The sequence below is a fragment of the Daphnia pulicaria genome, chromosome 7 (assembly GCF_021234035.1).
Source record: "Daphnia pulicaria isolate SC F1-1A chromosome 7, SC_F0-13Bv2, whole genome shotgun sequence".
Lineage (NCBI taxonomy): Eukaryota > Metazoa > Arthropoda > Branchiopoda > Diplostraca > Daphniidae > Daphnia > Daphnia pulicaria.
The window spans coordinates 8,220,484-8,240,812 of record NC_060919.1 but is presented as its reverse complement, the minus strand read 5'-3'; the positions used below and the strand labels follow the sequence as shown (position 1 = coordinate 8,240,812).

The window sequence follows — 20,329 nt, the reverse complement described above, 5'->3', positions numbered from 1 at the left end:
AAAAGTTAGATGTATACAAACAATTATCGATGAACAACTTATACCTTCTTGTGGTGTAAGGTTTACAGATGGGATGGCTGTTGGCAAAAGACGTTTACGAAAACTGTCAAATAAATTCACTGATTCATCTGCAATAATTCTGTTATCTTCGCGACAGTCACTGGAAAGAAAATGTCGTGCACAAACTACACTTCTGCAAGTTGGATTCCAATGTGATCGCCCAACAGCAGCAATCCATTTTGCCCTCAATTCCACGTCTTTAGGGAAGGTAAAAACATAATGTTTCAAAGGATTCGGATATTTTTTGGTCGGCTTATATCCTGTTCTACATCCTAAAACACAACAAGACGTTTTCACGTTTGATTTGCTTTCTGTTTTTGGCTGACAGCAGACTAAACTTTCGTAACGATGGCAACCGACATCTAAATTTCAACATGTAAGGCTACCCTTCCGCACCTAGTGAGAAATTGAGAACTAATTTACTGCCAACGGCAATAACAGCATAGCGTCACTTTTCTTTGCAGGGCCTTATGCGAGTAGCGCCTCCTCCTTTCCTCCTTCATGGAGTTAGTCTCTAAGTTCTAAAAATAATTTACGCGCAGCACGCCTGGGATGAATATTCTTTTTTTAAAGAACACTTATGATTGTGTTTGTTGACACATCAACATTGCCGATATCTACGACATTTAAATCATTTTAATTATATTTAATTCGATATTTTAACATTAAACTTGCCTGCGATTTCTTGCGCTGTTGTGATTGTTTGGCAGCGACCACCTGAACGAATTTTTCTTCATCCACAGGTGTCAATTTTTGGTCTACTGAAACCCCTTCGCCTCATTATTTCACCAGTTTCGTGATAACGTGTTTGCGACGTTGTTGCATAAAGATACGGTACTACATGATGTTCCCAAACGCTCATTAATGAAAGAAACTGTTCTCCCACATTCTAAAAATGTAATAATACTTGCGCGTTCTTGATCGTTTAAAGGTTTTCGGCCGAGATCAGCACGAAACACGATGAAGAATGAAATACCTGTAAAATACTAACTTAAGCAGATATTTTTCTATCGACTGAACCTTGCTCCATCTCTATTTGACCTTGATGCGAGTAATATTGGGATAGGGAAAACTCAGGTTATTTTACGAGGTGTGGTTGAGTAAACTCTTTTCTAGCTATATGTATGACCTTAATGTGTTAGGAGTATAAAATTATTTAGATTGAGTGGCCTTGACCACATCCGATGAAAAAATATACCTAGAAACTATGTCATTCCTGTGTTGTATATACATATTACTTCATTTTCCCTTTTTAACCCCCATACCCTTGGTGAGTCGGTGGCGGGTAGAAAAAGGGTGTGAGAACACGGTAGACTATAAAAAGGCGATACTCGTCCTGAGTCCCATCACCATTTCGCCTTTCATTCTAGAACATGACACAACAACAATTGTTCGCCGTGCAATTTTCGTCCTCATCTTTCTGGAAAAATTGTATTTTCGTCGATGACTATAGATATGGGTATTTATATATTTGATTTGTGTGATTCATTTATTTATTTGATTTTATAGTATCCTTTTTTTAAAATTTCAGATTGAATAAAGCAGGGGATTTAATCTCAGTTTCAATGCACTGTTCCCGTCAGAGATCGTTGCTGGATCGTTTCATACAATTTCACAAGAGAGATCCACCGCATTGAAGAACCTCGCAGCATCAACCAATATTTTGGTGTTTTTCAAAACGTTGCTGCTGTCGGGAGAACCATTGTCCATTTGAGAGTATCCTGGTATTTCGTGTCCGTGGAACGTGCACCGTTGATTCGTGGAAAAAACGTTGTGGAAAGCCTAACTCCGCCCCCAAATGGGGGGAGCCAACTCCCAATATTTCACGATTTATTTCTATGTTTTAGCCCTTGGCACCGGTATTTTGTGTAAATTTCCGTGTATCGTGAACTTAAAATAAAATTTTGCAAGGTGGCTGTAATATTTTTTTTTTACTTTAAATCGGTGCCTACCTAAGAAATATAAAAAAAATCGATCCCAACATTTTGCACAGTAGAAGCAGGTGGCCCTCCCATGAACACTATTTGGTTGGTAATAAGTGTTTTAAAGTAACAAGTATTTTGCGACGCAACTAGCCAACTTACCCGCAGATGTCGCAAAGGGATTAAAATTCATTACTGATGAGACAGTTGAGAAACTAGCATTGCGATCTTTCACACGGAGGAGGGAGGAGAGAGTGGGTAAAATTGTTCAGATTTTGAAAAACTTGCAACAAACGGAAAGTATTTAGTCAATTTTCAACTATGACATGTGTAGAGTTGTTGTATTCTTTATGTCTTGGCCCATTATTCGGTTTGTTCATCATGGCTGAACACAGTAAGTGCAGCAAAGAAGTTTTGCTAGTTGATAATATCTCAATACTAAGGTATGAAATTGAGGACACAAAGAAAAGGCCGAAGGAGGCTTACCTTCCAAAACAGACAATATTTTTTAAATGTAATTTTGTCTCCCGTCCACTAATCGCAAATCGCTTTCCGCACGTAAATGAACGGAAGAATACGAATAAGCGGATGATTTGTAAGAAACGAAAAAGGTCGCTAATTTAATTTGATGAAATCGCACTGCATTAGGCGTCTGCGACGGAGTCACGGGAGTCACGTTTTTTTCAAAAATTGTGTTCTCTTGCTCTGCTGGTCTCTTTTCGGCTTTTTTCTAATGATAAGACAAATTTGTGATTTCGATTTATGTTTTTTTGGGGGGGGGGGGTTTGCGGTTGTACATTGTTCCCGTTAATCACGTTTCTGATCCTACACAAGTACCTCACTATAACAGTTTTCACGTAATTTTTTTACCATTTTCATTGATAACATAATTGTGTTTCGTGCATAACACGGCGTTCCGCATATAATTTTATTTGGACATTGATTTTACGTGTCTAGCTCGAATTTACTAGGTTCTAAATTTATTGTGAAATGGACCGATCCCAAATATTTCAATGACTGGCGAACGGACGAATACTTGTGGAGCCAAGGATCAGGGAAGAAAAAAATGATAACCCTTCACAATGGAAAACTCTTTTTCAAGTTTTATTTCAAATTACGGATTAATCAAGGAGAGGAGACCGAGGCGTTTACGAGTGAATTCAACAAACGTGGCTACATGCACGAGGATTACCCAAATCAAGTGCTTGTTATTTATGATGGTGACGAAAAGGCGGTGAACAAAAACTATTTTCACGGGAATTCAACCCGTAAAGAAAAAACAGACAAGCCGTATTTTTGAAGGGCACCATCTGTGTTAGAGACTGCGAAAGCGAGGCCAAACGAACCCCCTTAAAAAGTTCACGGGGATATTATGGATGCTACATCCATAGCAATGAAAATTCAAGCTTTTGATGCATCTCGCGACATAGAGCAATTGAGAAATTGCCAAAGATTAGCCCGTGAAAGAACATTTATTAGTCATGATGCCCAGTATAATGCCTATGAAGTTTGAATCGACCCAAACTTCCTCAGAAAATATGAAATATTTCCACATCTTTACATAGCTTGTTTACAGTTTGGTAAGCTAAACATTTTTTTTTTAAATAAATATTGTTGGTAGCTACTGTCACGCGAGGGCGTGCTAATGAGAATTTGTTTAAATAGATATAATAATCATAATATTTATTATCCATGAATGTTTTGTTGATAATGCCCCGCGGATCCACTTGCCTCGCAGAACTCACTTGCCCCGCATAGCCGAATTTCCCCACGGAGCCTATTAGCCCCCCCCCCCCCTATAGCGATGGCAACCACAACCGTCGACGTCACAGCCCTGAAGTCAACATCAGCAGCGTAGTCACACCCGAGACGTCACATCGGAACGCCATCCAGCCAACATGCCGACGCTGCACGCTGACTTGGCAAGCGGAATCAAGATACTGGTTCAGCTCAACCAGCTCACAGGTCCAGCTCAACCAGCCCGCTGGTTCATCTCAACCAATAACACGTTCCAGCGGGATCATTTATCCTCTAATTAACCCACATTATACAAACTGTAAATTTCTTCATGTGACTCTCTCTGCTATACTCCCTCTTGACCGACACACGTAAATACAAGTAGTTCCTTCGTACTCAACATCGTTGTATTCTCTGTAAGGAATCCTCTCCTTACATGTTCATATGTAAGGAGAGGAGCCATCTAAAAATGGCTCACGAGTTTAAAAAACTTTTGAATCGAAATGATCTGCCGGCCATGATAGTGGAAATTGACACAACCTTCGATATTGGGTATTACTATGTAACTTGGATTAGATTCAGAGTCACGGATTTTTATGAGTTGGAAACAAGTCGATAGCTGGACTAGCGTGTTTCATTCATTTGAATAAGTTACAGGCTTTACACGAGTATTTTTTAATTATGGTGAACGAAGAGGCACCTGATTTTAAATCAGCGAAGAACGTATTATTTTGTTCGGATGATGAGGCAGCAATTGTGAACGCTCTAGAAAATATATACCAATTCTTAATGGAAAATAATGTGTTTAGTTTAATGGAATATTATTCTTATTCTATAATAGGTATTTCCGAACATTTCTTGTTCAAGATGCAATATCCACACATGGAAGAATATTAAGCTGAAATTACGTAGTCTTGGTGTTACCAGAAAATCCTCTTTAAAGGTGGTTAAGGATTGATCAGTTTTATCAGCTGATCAATCAGATCAGCTACGTTGAATTTCGCGCTGTTCTTCGCACCTTTTCGATAAACAACTGGTCTGCTCTAATTTCCATTTCAAACCTGAATCTTAATGTGAAAGGCAAATTTGCTATGTGGTTGGTACAAAAATTTCTTTATATTGTATACATGGATGGCGTATAACTAAGAAATATTTCTGTTTAGGATTTCTCAAAGTATTTTAAAACCAACATAGAACCAGCTATTAATAACATGGGTGTGTGGTCGCTTCAGAAATATGGCGTGAATTTCCATCGACCAATAGAGAAGAATCGTTTAAGCCGAAATAGCTCATTTGGGAGAGCGTTAGACTGAAGATCTAAAGGTCCCTGGTTCGATCCCGGGTTTCGGCATTGTGAATCTTCGTTCAAAATCCCATATGGTCTAGTGGCTAGGATACCTGGCTTTCACCCAGGAGGCTCGGGTTCGTTTCCCGGTATGGGAACGGAGAGGTACGTTTTATTCAGGAATTCTATTGTTTCAATTCTTTTCGTTTATTTGCGGATATTTCCGGTGTTACAGTAACAAGTTGGAAATCAGCAAAGATAATCCCAATTTGATGTTGGTCCGTGTGGGGTGCGGAAGTTCCTCTGAAGTTGGTCCCGGTAGGGTGGAAGGCAACAGACGGCGTGGCAGTTTTCGTACCTGCCATCTAGTAGTATTTGGGAGAGTCAAAATCAATATTTCGAAAAAGATTGCATTATTGGAAAAGATCAAAGCGTCGGTATCGATGATTTCCCGTAATGTCCCAGGCAAAAACGGTCACATCTGATCATTATGAGGCGTAAAGAGTCTGCAATTGTGCAATGTTAGGCAAAACATGTGGTACTGGAGATGCAGGGTATCGATCCCCGTACTTCTCGCATGCTAAGCGAGCGCTCTACCATCTGAGCTCAAAATCCATTCGAAACGGCGGCCAGAAAGGAGCCTTACCAGGAGCTCCTCGTAGAACGAAGTTTTGAAACGAATAGGAACCGACACTTCAGTTTTATTCTTCTATCCTTCGATCTAACTTTCTACCGCTTCGGATTTCTTTTGGCCACTATTTCGTTCTCCTGTCGTTCTAACTAGCGCCTCGACGACTTCAAAATCAACGCATAAGAACCGTTGGACGGGAAGCAGCTTTGCCACAGAGGAAATGAAACTACCAACGCCGAACCGGACCCTTCCAATTCTTTGTCTTCGCTCCATTCCACAAAGCTCCCCGTAGAATGAAGTTTTCCGTCGAAACTACTGAGAAATTTCACGCTTTCTTTTCGTCTTTTTCGATTCTTCGATCTATTCATCCGCCGCTTCGAATTCATTTCTTTCGGCCTTCATGGACCGGAATTTTAAAAAATCTATTATCGTTGGGTGGTATTGAGTTTTACCACGCTGCAAAAAAAAACTACTTAGAACTGGACACTTCCCATTCTGTTTTCGCTATGAATTCCCAAGGGAATGCATTCCAACCACCACTTCGATTTTTTTTCATCCGTTTGTTCCATTATATTTCTGACATCTCTAACTGGCCAGTCTTCTCTGGCTCAATCGAATTTGCACCCGCCTGTAGGATAAATTAGGGGCCAAACTAGGGGATTTGATGATTTTATTCCACCTGGGAGGACATATCTAGCGGAGACTTAAAAGTCCCGAAGGTTCCCGATCAAAGGTCCCCGTGTAGACTTCGATCGGAGCCGCCTGACGTGCCAGAAATGTCCCTATACCAAAAACTCGTAAAACACGAGAATGGCTCGCACCAATCGTTTGAAACTCTAACCCTCAATAAACCAATGGACAATTGGCATATGGTGAAAAGGTTATTCAATTGTGTAGGTAGATCATTGAGAAAACAGCTTAAGTGTGAGGCACTTTGTCTGATTTTTTTCTCTCGTGTCTGCGAGCTTGCGCCCGCCACACCCTACTGAAAAGCCGTAATTTTTTTTTGTCCCGACGGTAGATAAAGGGTTGTATAATTTCGGTCTGTCCTTTTTCCAATTGTAAGTCATTTGCTTTGTTTGTTTTTGTTTGTTATTTTGTTGTTGTTGTTGTTTATGATTTGGTTCTGTATTTTTTTGCCTTTTTGTTGAAGTGGGGTCATTCCCCACCTTTTCTGTTTGGCTAGGGAGATATACCTATTTTTTGAAGGGATAATGTCTGCCTTGTGGCCAAACTCTGTTGATTTGGATTTCGGGAATATGTTCCCGAAATTGCACATGCGAACTGTACATGGGTTCGTTCGTACGCTTAGAGTAGATCCTGAGGAATTTTTAGGTTTGGTGGCTGTATTGGACAGTCGAAACCAGGTTCCTAGAGCTACTTTTAAAACTGAAGCTCGTACTAGAGAATTTTTGAATGAGTTCGAGGGCACTGCCAAAGGCATATTGGAGGGAAGGGAATTAACAGTAGTAATTCGAGACAGTAATGTTGAGCAGAAATTTGTCAGAATCGCCGGAATTCCACAGAATCTTGACTTGGGGGTCGTTCAGACCCGTATTAGGTAATTTGGAACCGTAATTGATTTCCGTTGGGAACGCTATCGTGCCTTCGAGGGAGACGACGTTATGTACCCTGTCCTTGCTAATTGGATGATCGTTCACATGACAGTGACTAAGAACATTCTCTCATATTTCAACATTGGAAGTTACCGTGCCATTGTGAAGTATGAGGGTCAACGTCCGAATTACAGACTTGGTGACGACGAATCCCACTTTAGTAATAATACCTGTCCCAAGATCAGGCGAAACAGAGAGGCTGTGGTAGAAAAGACTGTCGTTTCACTAAGTAAAAAAGACGTGACAATTCCAAAAGAACAACCAACGAACATCCCCGAGAAAGTTCAAGAAAACCAAACTATTTCTCCAGAGGCTGTTTTGAAAGATATGCCATCTGGAGAAAATTACACAATTGAGATTGACTCTGAGACTAACGATAAAGAAACGACAGAAACAGAAAATGAACGACCAATAATTTCACCAGAAATTCCACCCGGACAAATTCCACCTTTGCACTCTTCCCCGACAGTAATCCCAGAAATATAGTTTGAACAGGCATTACCTCCTGTTGACACGTTGGATTCTTTGGATCCCATTCCTGGGACCTTTGAATCCATGGACACGGACATAAACCCACAGGACTATCATCAATCTACAAACAATTCAACTGAACAAGAATCGTGGCAGACAGTTATAAGTCATAGAAGACCAGTTTTTAAACCAACTGTGACTAGTAGAAACTCACGACCTTCTAGAATACCAATGGCATCCCCTCCAAAAAGCAACAATTAACAAATCCAAATGACAAATCTTAGAGTCGCTCCAATAAATACCGGGGGTTTGAAGTCGGTGAAGCGTTGAAAACTTCTATTTAATTTTTGCAGGGACGGTGATTTTGACATTGTAGGACTTCAAGAGGTGCCATTTCATAGTTGTCCAATTATTGAAAGTCTTTACCACTTGTTTTCTAACATGGGTCCTAACAAAAATTGAACGGCCATTCTTCTAAAACATGGCTTGAACCATTCGCGTCTTTTGATAGATCCTGATGGAAGGCTTGTCTCAATTGAATTGCAATCTTTTACATTTATAAACATCCATGCTCCATCGGGTCAAAACGCAAAGGAAGAGTGAAACAATTTTCTTATACGTACCGCCCCTGCTTATGCTTTGACCTTCCGTCTGCCCCTTGTGTTGGTTGGTGACTTTAATTGTGTGGACGACATCCAAGATAGATATAAAACCAAATCACATTGCCGTCCATCCCAAATTATAAGCATTGTTTTAAAAGAGATGATTGCTCGATTAGAACTAGTAAACATCTGGAAAAAGCTAAAAAGCAATGAACCTGACCACACTTTCCATCATCATGCTGGTTCATCACGACTAGATACAATTGATGCTAGTCAGATGTTTGCAGATAATTTTACATGTATCTGCTTACAACCTGTGCTGATTAGTGATCACCAGTCGATACAGTCCAGTTTTAAATGCAATCTTGATCTTTGTCGAGGAGCAAGGTCCAGTGCTAGTATATGGAAATTAAATAACTTGATATTGTCAGAAGAAGTGTTTCAGAATCAAATCAGTTCATTTTACAATCCTCAAGGCATCCTCTTAGGGAAAAGAATGTAGAAAATTGGTAAGAGAGTGTCCTGAAACCAGGTATCAAGCGCATTTCGATTGGTTATTGCAGGCAAAGAGCAAGAATAATCAGGGAGACAAGGTCTTTCTATCAAACTTGCATTCAGTAGATTTCACAAACAGATCCTTTTGACTGGGTTGCCTTCCAAGAGTTGAGGAAATACTCAAACTCGTGGGAGGAGAGCACACTCAGAGGTTTTGGAATCCGTTCTCGCTGTTTTGATGGCCCAGAAACAGAAGAAGCAAACATATTCCATGTTAACCGTGCCAAAGATAACTTTCGTAAGTTTAGCTTTGAGAAGATCATTACCCCCGATGGCAGAGTTCTTACCTCCAAAGAGGATGTTTCAAGAGAGATGATTTCATATTTTACGTCAATCTTCAAGAACCAACCTTCTTCTGACATGCCAGCAAGGACTGAGTTTCTTGATGGAGTAAGATATTGCTGTAAACCTGCTCCAAACCTTACCGCACCAATTTCCATCCTTGAAATTAAATCTGCCCTTTTCGAAACAAAAAAGAACAAGTCACCTGGTATCGATGACATTCCCTACGAATTTTACTTGACTTTTTGGGACGCAATTGCCCCTCATTTCCTGGATATGTTTAAGCCTGTTCTGGAAAGGGATTCCCTTACACCGTCACAGGGACAAGCGGCAATTAGACTGATCCCCAATTCTTCTGATACTTGTAGAGTTTCGGAATTTTGACCAATTTCTCTTCTGAACTGTGATTACAAAATCATGGCATCTATCTTAGCAAGACGGATGAGGCAGTCCCTGCCAGCTACTATAGGGCCTCATCAAAAAGGTGGGGTACCTGGTAGACTTATTTTTGATAATCTTTGCTTATTCAGGGACGTCATTCAATTCGCTGATAACCGATGTCATGATTCCGACCTTCCAACTACGGGGTTGGGGGGGGGGGTGCTATAGTAGCAGTCGATTTTGAAAAAGCCTACGACCTTGTTAATAGGGATGTCCACTGGAAGATCCTGGATGTCATCGGTTATCCTGCTATCTTCGTCCGTTGGCTACAAATTATGTACTACTCGGTAGCAGATATTTCAATTATCAACGGCTCGGAGGTGGCGGGTACAATCTGTGAGATTAAGTCAATCCGACAGGGATGTCCCCTGTCCATGCATCTTTTTGTTTTGTACATCGTGCCTTTGCTTGTTCGCTTGTTGCATGTTCTCCAGGGAATAAGGGTATTTAATAAAAAAACTTACTGTCAGAGCCTTTGTCGATGACGTTACATTGTTTTTGTCTTGTGATGATGACGTTTGAAAGGCTAGAGAGGTCTTAGTCCCTTGTCAATGGACAAGGGCAAGGATGAACAAAAAGAAAACGAAAGTACTTGGGAACTGGAAACACCGATCACAGTGGCCATCACTGCCATGGCTTGAATCACCATCGACATTGTCCCTGTTAGGTATCAAGTTTTCTCCGTCCATTGTAGAAACTGCTGATAGGGTTTGGAAGGATGCCTTTGGTCATCTTCATGGCATTCTGCGAAAGAGTGCTTCTCTTCGATTTACTCTCTACCAGAGGGTGAATTTTATTAAGACGAAGGCTCTCTTCAGAACTGTATACATAGCCCAAATTCTTCAGTGTAATAGCCAGATGGCTGACCGAATCTTGTCACTGGACATGAACTACATTTGGATGGGGAAAGTAGAAAGACAACAAAGGTCGGTGGTATATCGACCTGTCAATCAGGGGGGTTTAGAAATGATACATTTTGGTCTATTTTATCGTTCCTTGTTTCTTTGCCCCATATACAAAGTTTTAATTGGTTCCGAAAGCCCAGAATGTTCTCTTCTTCGATTCTGGATGTCATTTCCTCTCCGTATCATTCTACCGTCCGTTTTTTGACGCAACACCCAGCCTTTTGCAGTCATGAAGAGACCACCTTACCTCCAGGAACCCCTGCATCACATCAAGAGTCTTCTGTTCTCATCTATCTTGGTGCAGGGGAGACCAATGGTTCATCGAAACAACTATCGCAATTGGATCAAGGAGGTGAGCAGTTCGGGGAAAATTGAAATCCTGTGGCCCAATCTGGATTGGAAGAAAATCTGGGTAGAAACTGCAGTCCTGTCAACTAACATCAGAGAAGCTTTGTTGCTGTTCAACCAGCGACTACTACCTACGAAGACCAGATGCCATCGGTTAGATTCCACTATGGATCAAAATTGCCAATTCTGTCAAAAGGATCCAGAAATCGATGAGCATCTGATGATTCACTGCCATCTTCGACAACCACCACAAGGAACAGCCCGACGCCTCGGCTGGAGAACTAACCCAGATGAAATAATCCGAGGTCACATTGGGCCAAAAGGAAATCTCCGGACAATCTTCACTCTCGTGGCTGCATACATCTTCACAACATGGAAGGAGAGGAGCCATCAACGAATCCCCAGAAAAGAAGAGGTAGAGAAATTATGGGTTTCCCTTTGTCCTCCTGTCCCAAACCAGTAAAATTTGAATTTTTGTCTTTCATTTTGTTTATTATTTTATTTTAGCATTTTCATTCCCTACATTTCTTGTATAATTTGTTTATTTTTGTTTTGTTTTATGTCGTCTGCATCTTAAAAATGAAATTTGTTTTTGTTTATTCTTCTCTCACTTCCCTGACATCGTCTGAGTGCTTTTCCTGATTCCAGGTTTGCCTCAAGTGAAGAATCCGGATTCGGATTCGTCACGGATTCGTCGGATTCGTCACTTGACGGTTTGGATGCAGAAAAGGGATTCAGTGTGCGTTCTGAAAAAAAAACGTTCTACGCTGACAGGAGGTGAATACGGGACATCATGCGGCGAGATTAATTACTTGCAACATCAATTCTAATTATTTCTTTCGAAAGTTGACAGTGACATTTTATAATTGTAGACATCGTAATAAAAATGGACGAGTTGCCAGTTATGCTTGCGGCAGTTCTTGAAATAATACATGACGACGACATCGAAATGGATTTAATAGACAAATACATATATGGAGGTAGAATGGCTGGTCTCATAGTTAACCAGCAATTACGATTCGGTCCTTCGTCTTTTGTTGGTATCAGAAACTAAATCCAAGACACAGTTTGGAGGTATCCAGACGATTTATTCAAACAACATTTCAGGATGTCTAGACATGCTTAAGATGTACTGTAATCCTATTGAGTTAAAAAATTATTATTCCTGTATTCAATCTCATATTATTTCATGCAGGTATTGCTGCAGAGATTTACGGTGTACTTGACAGAGCTAATTAACACAATAATCCATAATACAGCCCTTCCGCCCTATGTGAAACTTCTATTATTTTTATGGACTATAGGCAACCAAGAAAGTTTCAGAGCAATTGGAGATTGCTTCGGAATGTTAAAAGGTGATAAATGATAATGGAGAGGTTCACCACAAATTTATTTTGGAAGGAAATATGCTTGATTTTTTGTGGTGAACCACTTACTGTTAGATATCATTGCTTTCTTCTACTTGTTATGTAATTACATAATTAACATCATTCCAGGTGATGCCCATTACATTTTCATTTGAACATGCCAAATAATAATGGCTCACGGTATGGGTTTCATTTGTTGGCTCGAAGAGAATGAATATCGTAGTATCAGCGAAGATTTTCGTCTTCCATACACCATAGGTAGTGTTTTCCAAGAAACCACATAATCTTAGTAAACAACAGTTATTAACATGTTGTTTTTCATGTGTTCATTCTAGGCGTACTGAACGGCACTATACTTGTCGGAAAAATTATTGTTCAGTAACCCTGCAAGCGACCTGTAGAAAAAATCTTTCATTTACATCGGTAAGCACTGGCTGGCCAGCATCTATGCATGACGCCCGTGTATATGTGAATGGCGAGCTAGGGCAAATGCTTCCTAAAAAACTTGACGGAACCGATTATCATTTAATCGCAGATCTTGCCTGTCCTCTTTCAAGCTATTTGCTGAAATCATACCCGCGGGAAGGCGCAACTGAGGTCAACATTGCGTTGCAAAGTATGCTGCAAAATCATCCCTTAATAAGTTAATCTTTTCCAGGAACAACTGAAGTTCAACCGCACGCTAAATGGTGACATATCAACAATAGAGTGTGCATTTGCCCGCCTAAAAAATTCGTCGTTTAAAATTTCTCTACATGTTAAGACTAGAGTTGATACCAAGTGTCATTATTGCTTGCTACTAACTGCACAATTTCATAATACAAGTTGCCCGCCTTGACGAAGATGACAACGATTATTTTGACGGAAGCAACGAAGACGAAAAGGAAGACGATAAATTTTCCATGGATCTCGAGTCTCATATCGGACGTATCAAGAGAAACCGCATTGCATCTACGTTGTAACCATCATAACTTTGTAAAGTCGAAATTTTCACTCTAAATGGTATGTCGGTAATAATTGGTCTGAAGGTAATAATAACCAAAGGAGGTAATTCAAATTTTGTATTTTTGATGAATACTAAGTGATGTTTCGTTAACGATAACAAATAACGTGAAAAGTCCGTCAACGGACCTTTTTGGGTGTTCGTTAACTTAACGGATAACGCAAACGTTTGGCCTTTTTCAGACGTTATTTTGGACGCTATTTTTTGTTAATGCAGCGTTGCTAAATATCTAATTTTTTGCATTTAAAAAAAAATTTCGCGCTTCCAACATTTTACTGTAGCCTTTTTAGTTTTCCTATGCTTTTTTAATACAAGCTTGTTTCTTTTTCGAAAAGTTTTTTCAAAAAAAGTTTTTTTTAATTGAATTACAAACATAAAAATAGCGTAGAATTTTGCGTTGACGGATACATTTTATAACGGCGTTAATTAACGCGTTAACGTGACGTGAAAAAATCAGACATCGTTAACTTAACGGATAACGCTAACGTTGGGAAAAACACTAACGAAACATCACTGAATAGGCAATATTTTTACCGTGATTGGGTGAACATTTTAATGAGATTTTGATAAATATGGCGGGGTAGCCAGTAAAATGCCTTTGCTTGCTAGTTTATTTATGATCGCTAATTCGACTATTTTCATAATAAACTTAGGATAATTAAACCATATAATTCGCTGATAAAATTCGCTGATAACCCAATTAACAAGAAGTTTAGGATGGTAATCAAAGTATGAATATTGGTTCTATGGTAGACATGGGTTTTTATACTATATGTTATAAAATTTATATGCTTCTTTCTTGCTGAAAAGAGCTTTACAACCCTAAGGACAGTTCAGATATAGTTAATGAAATTAAAGGAGTATGGAACTTAGAAGATACAAAGGTAATCATAAATACATGTCCTTATTTCAATTTCGGTTACATTAGCTTTTATTATAAGAACTAGGTTACTGTGAAGCGGACTTGACTTTTCACCAAAATTACCTAATAATTCTGTGGTAGTGACGGACAAATTTATAGCAAAAATTGCCAAAATAACTAATTTCTCAGTTGATTCGTTAAGATATCAAAGAAAAACCATTCGAGTTAAATTTTGTTGAAACTTTGCTCCTACTGTCTCATCCATGGAGCTTGACTACCTTGAATGATACGACATATTCATACTAACCAAGCTGGGCATGAAGCTTTTTCTGAGATGAGGACTAGAGGAGAAAAAGTAACCAAGGGTCCTAGAAATTTCTGCGCAAAATATTGCCACTTACGAAAGCCATGCCAATTACTAAACAAAAAGATCTTGAGAAGTTTGCTGACATATTATAAGTCGGTTTCAATTGCTTTGAGCAATAAAAGGTGCTAAAATTAACCATTATCAAAATATTTATTGAAATGGACCAATAACCCACATTGCAGTTAAATGCTACCTTAGCAGTTTTATTGGAACCTGTAGTACAATTCTGTAAAGTTAAAATTAAGGAGAGTCCGGGACAATACCGTCGTTTTTCTTTTCTGGTGTATCCAGCTATACACCAACCCAAACACCGGAAGCAAAGTCCACCGTTCCGCAATTTCTGCAATGACCATTGCAAACTTTAACTTTTGTATCAAATGAAATTACAACTTAATTATTACCTTAGTGTACTTCCTTTGGCTATATCCACCAATATTCGATCGGAAAGGTTAAGCCACATAGTTTTTAGCATAGCTCTTCAGGCCATACTCTCGGCTGCTTTCTTGCAGTTATTTCTTCCCGGCGACTCGTTACCGCACTTGCTTTCCATAGACAGAATGTCCTGCATCCCGATGATCTGTTCTGTGTGTGGAATGTGCTCGTACTTTGATCCACCAGGAATTCATTCTGAAATCGTTTGACGTAAAAAATAAAAGAATTAACATCATCCTTTATGTGAATGCTACATGGCTGGGTTTTCCAAGCCGGCAAATGGAAAAGGAAAGAAAATCGCAGGTAGGGTTACCAATTTGGTCAAGGGCAACTGTTTGGTTTGATAATAGGAGGGTAAGGGTAATGAACGCTTGAAAGGCAAAATACCACAATTAAATACCACACGCAAACGTTCCAAAGGTCAGTTCACAGTAGCCTTTCAAAGCGAAAGCACGGCCATGTCTTATCCAACCAAATTCAGAGTCAAGCCTGGAAACGTCGTCTGAAATTTGAATTTCCATGTGAGGGAAGTTTGTGTAAACAGGTGACACCTGAATATGAGGAGAAATTCTTGACAGGTAAAATTTAAAAAAAGTTAGTACTAGTGAATATCATAATCATAAAATGTTGTTTCATCCTAATGTGCCCAGATCCTGATTTTAAGGCAGCTGTTATCGCGAAAGCAACAGCCTATTTTGAAAAAGCCAAAGCAGCAGGATCACTTGTAGCCACTCATTCCACCGCAGGGTAACAAGCATTGAGTAGAGATGAAGACAGAGATCGTGAAGTCAGAGATCGTAAAGCCAGAGATCGTGAAGAGAGAGAGCACGAAGAGAGAGATCGTGAAGAGAGAGAGCGTGAAGAGAGAGAGCGAGAAGAGAGAGATCGTGAAGAGAGAGAGAGAGAGAAAATGGGCCGAGAAGGAGAAGGAATTGGCCGACAAGGCGAAGGAATGGGCCGAGCAGGAAAAAGAATGGGCCAAAAATGAGCGGCATTCGGCAGACTGGGATGCGAATGACGACGATGTTGGTCGGCAGCAACGAAGAGACTCAAACAGAAGTTGAAATTTCCGACAGTGATTCTTCTGGCCGTTCGATATGCAGCATGCAAATCGGAGCAGCTTCGCGAGTTGCAGTCTGAGGAGGAGAGATTGTCGTTGAACCAAAACATATGGCGAAGAGGGGACTAAAAAGGAAGCGGCAGGCTGGTACAAGCCATTCAGATATGAAGAGGCCAACTGCAACAGATGCTGCTGACGAGGAGGCAAAAGTGGGCACACTAGAAAATTTGTCCAAGAAAAAAAATGTTAAGAAGCTAATCACACTGAGTTAGGACAATTACGTAATTGGACTGAAGCGGAGACAGAGTGATTCATTTCCATCATGGAAATATTCAATGATGACTTTGAAAAAGCAACCGCACCGAAAAAACAGCTTTGGAAAAAGGTAATGTCACAGATCTTCTAACTTTTCATGAAAAGCAATAACAGTTTGCTATCAAAAAGGTTTAAAAGTAGCTGAAGAAATTGGGATTCAGCAGTCGGTCCGACAGCGATTGCTCGGTGAAATTAAAAAACCTCAAACGACACTTTTTGAAATTGTGAAGGGAAAAACCGGATTCCTTGATGGAAAAGGAGGAAAATGAGTGGCCATACATGGAAAGTATGACCCAAGTTCTTAAAGATAATCCTACGGTGACCCTAGAAAATATCATTGAGGTGGTGGACTCAGTAAATAAGAAGGTAACTCATATTCCAACTTACTAAATCCCCAAAGTATTAACCTTTCATACTAGGGCAAATGTAATGTCGCAAATCAATCGGAAGGGAAAAAAGGGGATTTCAACGACAGGATGCTTGACATTGAAGAGAAACGAGCGCAGTCTCTTGCAATCATTGCAGAATTTCAGCGTGGGAAGAACGAGGTAATTAACAAGATAGCAATGTTTATCGCATCTTTGGCTGACCGAAAATAAAACGTTATGTTCTACAACACTTGGAACAAATAAAACAACGTGTGGGGTGCGGAAGTTCCTCTGGAGTTGGTCCCGGTAGGGTGGAAGGCAACAGACGGCGTGGCAGTTTTCGTACCTGCCATCTAGTAGTATTTGGGAGAGTCAAAATCAGTATTTCGAAAAAGATTGCATTATTGGAAAAGATCAAAGCGTCGTTATCGATGATTTCCCGTAATGTCCCAGGCAAAAACGGTCACATCTGATCATTATGAGGCGTAAAGAGTCTGCAATTGTGCAATGCTAGGCAAAACATGTGATACTGGAGATGCAGGGTATCGATCCCCGTACTTCTCGCATGCTAAGCGAGCGCTCTACCATCTGAGCTACATCCCCATGAAATGCAACACTTGAAGTGATTATAACCAACAATAATAAAATCAGAATGGGTCTTCGAGGTCTCATCCGGGAATCGAACCCGGGACCTCTCGCACCCTAAGCGAGAATCATACGACTAGACCAATGGGCCGTGTTCATAGAGTGTCAAAATGTGTTTCGAGCGTCTATGTCCAAAGTGAATTGCTTGTCTTTTGAGTTATGCGATTGGGTTCACTTTGTAGCTGTGACGAAAAAGATTGGCCGTCTCCGGACTATTCTTGTTTGATTTACATTTTGAATGTGCCAAAATAGCTCAGTTGGGAGAGCGTTAGACTGAAAATCTAAAGGTCCCTGGTTCGATCCCGGGTTTCGGCAGGAATCTTCGTTCAAAATCCCATATGGTCTAGTGGCTAGGATACCTGGCTTTCACCCAGGAGGCTCGGGTTCGATTCCCGGTATGGGAACGGAGAGATACGTTTTATTCAGGAATTCTATTGTTTCAATTCTTTTCGTTTATTTGCGGATATTTCCGGTGTTACAGTAACAAGTTGGAAATCAGCAAAGATAATCCCAATTTGATGTTGGTCCGTGTGGGGTGCGGAAGTTCCTCTGGAGTTGGTCCCGGAAGGCAACAGACGGTGTGGCAGTTTTCGTACCTGCCATCTAGTAGTATTTGGGAGAGTCAAAATCAGTATTTCGAAAAAGATTGCATTATTGGAAAAGATCAAAGCGTCGGTATCGATGATTTCCCGTAATGTCCCAGGCAAAAACGGTCACATCTGATCATTATGAGGAGTAAAGAGTCTGCAATTGTGCAATGCTAGGCAAAACATGTGGTACTGGAGATGCAGGGTATCGATCCCCGTACTTCTCGCATGCTAAGCGAGCGCTCTACCATCTGAGCTACATCCCCATGAAATGCAACACTTGAAGTGATTATAGACAACAATAATAAAATCAGAATGAATCTTCTAGGGGTCATTCGGGAATCGAACCCGGGACCTCTCGCACCCTAAGCGAGAATCATACGACTAGACCAATGAGCCATGTTCAAAGAGTGTCAAAATGTGTTTCGAGCGTCTATGTCCAAAGTGAATTGCTTGTCTTTTGAGTTATGCGATTGGGTTCACTTTGTAGCTGTGACGAAAAAGATTGGCCGTCTCCGGACTATTCTTGTTTGATTTACATTTTGAATGTGCCGAAATAGCTCAGTTGGGAGAGCGTTAGACTGAAGATGTAAAGGTCCCTGGTTCGATCCCGTGTTTCGGCAGGAATCTTCGTTCAAAATCCCATATGGTCTAGTGGCTAGGATATCTGGCTTTCACCCAGGAGGCTCGGGTTCGATTCCCGGTATGGGAATGGAGAGATACGTTTTATTCAGGAATTCTATTGTTTCAATTCTTTTCGTTTATTTGCGGATATTTTCGGTGTTACAGTAACAAGTTGGAAATCAGCAAAGATAATCCCAATTTGATGTTGGTCCGTGTGGGGTGCGGAAGTTCCTCTGGAGTTGGTCCCGGTAGGCAACAGACGGCGTGGCAGTTTTCGTACCTGCCATCTAGTAGTATTTGGGAGAGTCAAAATCAGTATTTCGAAAAAGATTGCATTATTGGAAAAGATCAAAGCGTCGTTATCGATGATTTCCCGTAATGTCCCAGGCAAAAACGGTCACATCTGATCATTATGAGGCGTAAAGAGTCTGCAATTGTGCAATGCTAGGCAAAACATGTGGTACTGGAGATGCAGGGTATCGATCCCCGTACCTCTCGCATGCTAAGCGAGCGCTCTACCATCTGAGCTACATCCCCATGAAATGCAACCTTGAAGTGATTATAGTCGACAATAATAAAATCAGAACGGGCTCTTCGAGGGCTCATCCGGGAATCGAACCCGGGACCTCTCGCACCCTAAGCGAGAATCATACGACTAGACCAATGAGCCGTGTTTAAAGAGTGTCAAAATGTGTTTCGAGCGTCTATGTCCAAAGTGAATTGCTTGTGTTTTGAGTTATGCGTTTGGGTTCACTTTGTAGCTGTGACAAAAAAGATTGGCCGTCTCCGGAATATTCTTGTTTGATTTACATATCGAATGCGCCGAAATAGTTCAGTTGGGAGAGCGTCAGACTGAAGATGTAAAGGTCCCTGGTTCGATCCCGGGTTTCGGCAGGAATCTTCGTTTAAAATCCCATATGGTCTAGTGGCTAGGATACCTGGCTTTCACCCAGGAGGCTCGGGTTCGATTCCCGGTATGGGAACGGAGAGATACGTTTTATTCAGGAATTCTATTGTTTCAATTCTTTTCGTTTATTTGCGGATATTTCCGGCGTTACAGTAACAAGTTGGAAATCAGCAAAGATAATCCCAATTTGATGTTGGTCCGTGTGGGGTGCGGAAGTTCCTCTGGAGTTGGTCCCGGTAGGGTGGAAGGCAACAGACGGCGTGGCAGTTTTCGTACCTGCCATCTAGTAGTATTTGGGAGAGTCAAAATCAGTATTTCGAAAAAGATTGCTGGAATGACTTGGCAATGTCGCTCCCCTCCCCTTGCAGCATTGAGACGGCAGTTGGACCTAGTACGTTGACGAGCGAATACATCCTGTTTCTCTCCTCTCAATTCTCTCATCGTTTCACTTCATTCCATGGCGCAGTTGGTATATTCTTAGTGAATTCCCGAACTTATTCCCTGACTCTCATTCAGTTCCGGTAGTGTGTGACTGTGAGGACATTTTCAACTCGTTTCTTGTGAATTTTCCCCCTGGCTTTGTCCCGGCGTGGTCTTGTTGAGGCCGCCATTTTGGTTTTGAGTGTGTTTCTCCCTTACACCGATCCATTTTCTATCGTTCTTTATCGCCGGCATCCCTTGCCATAGTTTCATCCTCGTTCGAATTCATTGATGTCATTTTCCCCCATTTTTTTTTCGCGTTTTCGTGCATCTATTGTCCGTTAAATTCACACCCCATTTCATTCTTGAAGAGGGCCCACATGTTGCGTGCCCGCCATTCTTTCTTTCACCGTCAACGTTCGGCACATTTGTTTCATTTTCGTCATTTCATTTTCACATTCACATCTTTCATTTTTTTGTTTTCCTTTCGCCCATCAGTCGGATACCCTACGTTTCC

At 40.8% G+C, this 20,329-nt stretch overlaps 4 non-coding genes across 4 annotated transcripts; 2 read left to right on the top strand and 2 right to left on the bottom strand.

The window, feature by feature from the left end:
* Window positions 1-17,606: 17,606 nt before the first annotated feature.
* Trnae-uuc lies at window positions 17,607-17,678 on the top strand. Its single transcript has one exon. It is a non-coding gene; the product is annotated as a tRNA-Glu (tRNA).
* A 1,271-nt stretch (window positions 17,679-18,949) lies between these two features.
* Window positions 18,950-19,022, bottom strand: Trnaa-agc. Its single transcript has one exon. It is a non-coding gene; the product is annotated as a tRNA-Ala (tRNA).
* A 61-nt stretch (window positions 19,023-19,083) lies between these two features.
* On the bottom strand, window positions 19,084-19,155 carry Trnap-agg. Its single transcript has one exon. It is a non-coding gene; the product is annotated as a tRNA-Pro (tRNA).
* A 241-nt stretch (window positions 19,156-19,396) lies between these two features.
* Window positions 19,397-19,468, top strand: Trnae-uuc. Its single transcript has one exon. It is a non-coding gene; the product is annotated as a tRNA-Glu (tRNA).
* The last annotated feature ends 861 nt before the right edge of the window (window positions 19,469-20,329 follow it).